This window comes from Triticum aestivum, chromosome 6A, assembly GCF_018294505.1.
Source record: "Triticum aestivum cultivar Chinese Spring chromosome 6A, IWGSC CS RefSeq v2.1, whole genome shotgun sequence".
NCBI lineage: Eukaryota > Viridiplantae > Streptophyta > Magnoliopsida > Poales > Poaceae > Triticum > Triticum aestivum.
In genome coordinates, this window is record NC_057809.1 from 103,551,288 (window position 1) to 103,556,495 (window position 5,208).

Genomic DNA, 5,208 nt, shown 5'->3' on the forward strand with positions numbered 1-5,208 from the left:
CAAGCAAAAAATGAAGAACTACTGCTAGCACATGGCAGCTCATCTGAGAATTCATATCTTAGCCCGAAGAACAGCATCAACAACATAACATCATCTAGGAATTACTAGAACAGAACTAGTATAACCCAAAGAAATGTTCAACTAAATTGATGAGCCCAACTCCGACACGTCTCAGAGGAATCAGTCATGGTGCCACTGCAATCCATGCTCTAAGAATGATGCACCGATGAAGCCCGAAGGAGAGATGTATGCAACAGGCAATGCCAATACGCTGGGAGAAGAGCCGAAGCTAGAAAACTGCACCTCTTCTTACCGTCAGACTCTGAAGTCTTACTTGAGTAGACCACTCGAGCTGCAGTACCCAGCCAAGGCACAACACAAGCGTCTGTTTTATTTTTGCCTCGACACGCTAGCAGCATTTCACACCATTGATATACCAGGGAGCTGGGATCGCGTCGAACTTAATGGGACAAGAGCGACTTACTCGGGTAAGAACTCCAAAACGGCTACAAAGGGGTGCAGGACATCTCCTTTTTGCAGGTGCACATGAGAAATTTCAATTTCAGTTCGCCTTGCACAAGTACAATCACCGGTACAACTCTGAAAGTGCATTCTTGACATAGGGGTGCAGTGCTATCTATTGAACTGAATATAGTGCAGAAAAGTCATCAGTTGCAAATATTCGGAAATTCAACTCTAAAAGCACATAGGCAATCTGACACGTTCATAGGAAAATATATTCTAGATGTTGCTCCCAAGTGGGGAAAAAACATCCTTGACGATGATGCACCTAGCAACAAGAAATCACTACAAATCTAACTGATTCATATAACAGAGAACCAGCTCCATTAGGCTATAAATGGCCATTGGAATGCAAATGAAGAAGAAAGAGACAACTATCAAGACAAAGAGCTATTCTGTTATCATCAAACCAAACATTGTTTGATACTCATCCTCAAGATAAAAAAAAGATTACTTTATATTGGTTGGGGCGCGCCTGGCCTGGGCAATAGTGCAACACCCAGGCGACACACAAGGGCCCCACTAGCAAGCTAGTGTGGTGGACCCTCCCCCACAAAAAATAAATTTAATATCATTGTGGGCACATGGCCCACATATCAGATATTAAACTGATAAGAACAGATACTACACTTGATCTTAGCCAAAAGGCCGAGAAAGGTATGCTTTGGAACGCTGGCCTGGGTCTCCTCTTATAGCTCGGTTGGCTCACTGTGCTGCTTGCGCAGGTGAGGTGGGACTAAACAAGAGTTCCCAATAAGTTAACAGAGTCATTAGACCTGCCTCTGCGTTTCACTACTGGTTCTCCTGTTTTGGATTTCTTGGCCCAACTAAGTGATAGTGGCCCAGATGCCCTAACAGCCCAATAATGTGGCTTAACTCATACTCATGGCCTGACCATGATAGTACATAATCAAAGTTGTCAAGTAGCCAAAACGACATGATTAACTAACTAATGCTTCCCATAAAAAAACCATTGCTAGCATGCAGTCCCACCGGATGATTCATATTTTAGCCTGGGTTAGCAACGTTTCCTAAATTAGTTTATTTTATTTAATATAATAAAAGCAAACCTTTTTCACTTGGGTGTGCAGGGATTTAACTTCAAGAACTTGATGAACCTGTGAAGACCATTGACACCACGTCTAATCTACCCTAGTTAGCACTGTTGTCAGAGAAGTATCTGCAATGTCCATGTTGGTTACAGAGTGCCAGCCACTTGGTGTATTAATTCTTAATCAAAACAATATTAGTAGCGGATCCGGCTTGCCTGCTCCCTCCCCATGCTCCCATTCCATCCTATGGCTGTCTTTTTCTCTTTTTTCTTTTTAATCTAATCATCTCCCCCCTGATTTTAATGAGGTGGGGCCAGGCCTTATTTTGTTAAAGTTGTGTCGAATATTATTGTACAAGTTAGGTTATAATTGGACTTGATTTTGGACTGTGTGTAGACAGGGTAGGAGTTGTGTCCTAATAGGACACTTGTGTCCTAGGCCTCTCATATATAGCGGGGGTAGACACACGATGTAACATATGCCAACATAATAGCACAGGAACGCAGGGGAAGCCGGCGGCTTGTGCCGGCGTCCAGGGCGACCTGCTGCGGTATTGTAGCGGTGTCATGGGGAGGAGCGCCCATAGTCAGGCCCCGGGGATGTAGCCATATCGGTGAACCTCGTTAACAAATCTCGGTGTCGTGCTCGTGTGATTGCTTGGTCCTCGGATGATCGACGGTGCCTCGGATTTATTCTAACATATTTTGTTCCAATCAAATCATGCCACGTATGCGGGAGCACGGATGGACGCACACTGGGGGAGCAGGCAAGTCTCGTCCATTAGTAGCCATGCGTTAAGCGATACTTTCTTTGTTTTCCTTGATCTGAACCGAACAACTGTATGCTGATGAATACCTATGTTTAACTGGGAAGAAATTGAAGTGCGGTCCGCGTCAACACAACATCTCCGGAATATTACAACAGAAATATACCCCGCAGAAATGCAACTCCTTATAACCAACTATATATGTTCATTGTATTGAGACAAGCGGCCAGCCTGATTACGTTTCTGTCAGAATAATTCATCCTGACACTGCAAGTTCTCAGTTCTCACACGATACGCTGTCCATGAAACTAGAAAACTGCACTTCTTCTTGCCCTCAGACTCTTGACACAGTGGAGGTCCACACAAAATAAGGGTAATATGACGGCCTAAGTATTATGTTGCTCTCATAGCAGTAATATGACCGAACGGCCTAAGTATTATGTTCAAGTACTTCTTGGCATGAGCGGTTCGCTATCTCAGAAACAATCAACAAAAAAAGTTTTATGTTCAAGTTAAACACAAAAGCGACTATTCAAGTGTTCAGTAAGAACTTCAGAACAGCTCCAAAGTATACACTGCCTGCAAGAGCTTCTGATTTCCTTTGTCTTAAGGAACCATGCCATATCATTACGATTAGGAAAATGGGGGTGGGGGATGCAGCTGATGGGGTCCTAGAAGGTTTAAGGCGGGACAGATGGTCAAGAAGAAAAATTGCTACATCGTGTGAGCCACTGCTATGTACTCCTCCACAATACTAACAGCTCGTTATGCACAAACAAAGACTTCAGAACTAGTAAAATAGCAGTAATAGTTAACTGTAGATTTAGCCAAAGCAATTAGGCCTATATTTTTTTAAACCTTGTGTTGGGTAAAACAATGGTTGATTACAGGGTTAGCCAAAGCAATTAGGACTAAAATTTGTTTACTTTGTATTGGTTGGGGTGCGCCTGCCTGGCCTGTTGCAACACCTGAGGGCCCCAATGGCAAGCCACTGTGGTGGACCCTCCCCCGTAAAAAATAAATTTAATATCGTTGTGGGCACATGGCCCACATATCAAATATTAAACTGATAAGAACAGATACTACACTTGATCTTAGCCAAAAGGCCGAGAAAGGTATGCTTAAGAGCGTTGCCCTCCGCCTCCTTTTATAGCTATCTTGGCCGACTGCGCTGCTTGCACGGGCGAGGTGGGACTAAACAAGTTAACAGGGAGAGTCATTAGAAACCTGCCTCTGCGTTTCCCTGCCATTGCTACCGTATTGGACTTCTTGGCCCAACTAAAGATAGTAGCCCAGATGCCTCAACAGCCCAGCAATTATGTGGCTTAACTCATAGTCATGGCCTGATCACGGTAGGGCATAATTAGTTGTCAAGTACTCCCAGGAGTAGTAAACATGTTCTCAAAAAAAAGTTGTCAAGTAGTAAACGAGTTAACAGTGGTTAAATTTTTTTTGCGGGGAAACCAGAGAGCTTTTATTCATATGAAGGCATTCTTGGGACAATCAGCCAAAAGGCTGGTCACCAAAAAAACCGGAGTCTCCTCAAGTCAGCTATCGGTCACATTCAGAGTGCAAGCGCGCTTTGCACAAAGATGCGCCGGGACATTAGCTGACCTGTTTACATGCTGAATATCAAAAAGAGTAAAATTATTACATAGCTCTCCTATCTCTAACAATAAAGGAGCCACAATTGACCGAGAATTGTGGCGAGTGTTCCAGAGCGTCACCATCTCCAAGCAATCAGTCTCCATTACCACATGCGAGAATCCTCGAAGTGATGCAAAACGGACTCCGTCTCGAAGTGATAAACCCTCCATAATCAAGGGATCAGAGATACCCAAATATGGTTTGCACCATGTTCCCAGGAGCGCCGAAGAGGATCTGGCCACCCCTCCTGCACCGCCCCTGCCATCTGCTACGTTTAAGGCACTATCTGTATTGATCTTGACAAGTCCATCATCAGTCGGTCTCCAACCAAAGCCAGGCAAAATCATTGCATCTCGACGGGGAAGATGAAGGAGGGCAATCGCCTCCTTGGTGGCCCTGAGCGTTGCCGTTGGATTCATTCCCTCTTCGCCGTGCTTGATTCTGTTCCGGGAGTGCCATATAGACCACATAACTATTGTGATCTTTGCACGATCATCATTAGTGAAACGGGGATCACATGTGATATCCCGCGCCCAAAAGTCTGGATGAAGACGAGGAAGTCTGAGGCCGAACCAAGCATACGCTTCTTCCCAGAAGCCTTTTGTGTGTGAACAATGTATGAGTGCATGCTCCAGATTCTCGACCATAGCCAAACAAACATTGCATCGACGGGTCTCTGCAATATGTCGATGGTTAAGAGTGGCCTCATCTGGGAGAATTCCACGAAGAACCCTCCACCAGAACACTCTAACCTTTGGGATGACATTCAATTTCCAAAGAGATTTCCACATCTATGTATCTTCCTCTGAGGTTCCGGTAGCCGTCCCTTCTTCTAGAGCAACACGCTCTTTCTGAGTCACGAGAGCATGGTACGCCGACTTCACAGTGTAGTTCCCCGATCTTTCGAATGCCCATGCAAGAAAATCATCTCCTCCTCCTTGCTGAATAGGGATATTCAATATTGCTTCAGCATTAGGAGCAATGAAAGTATGTCGAACAAGTTCTTGTCTCCACAACCAATTAGATGAATCAATAAGCTCGGACACACGCTCGACGGTCGTATGATGTGGCTGAAAAATGGGAGACATAGATATTGTACCTGGAATCCACTTGTCGTTCCAAACCGAGATGGAGGAGCCATCGCCCACGCGGGAAATCAGTCCGGAACATAGGGCCTCCCTCCCAGCGATAATAGCCCTCCACGTGGCCGACGCCGACTTT

At 45.0% G+C, this 5,208-nt stretch overlaps 1 non-coding gene and 1 pseudogene across 1 annotated transcript; both read right to left on the minus strand.

Annotated features, from left to right (window-relative positions):
* Window positions 1-986: 986 nt before the first annotated feature.
* On the minus strand, window positions 987-1,183 carry LOC123132912 (U2 spliceosomal RNA). The gene has a single exon (XR_006465132.1). It is a non-coding gene; the product is annotated as a U2 spliceosomal RNA (small nuclear RNA).
* A 2,093-nt stretch (window positions 1,184-3,276) lies between these two features.
* LOC123132680 (uncharacterized) lies at window positions 3,277-3,459 on the minus strand (annotated as a pseudogene).
* Window positions 3,460-5,208: the final 1,749 nt, after the last annotated feature.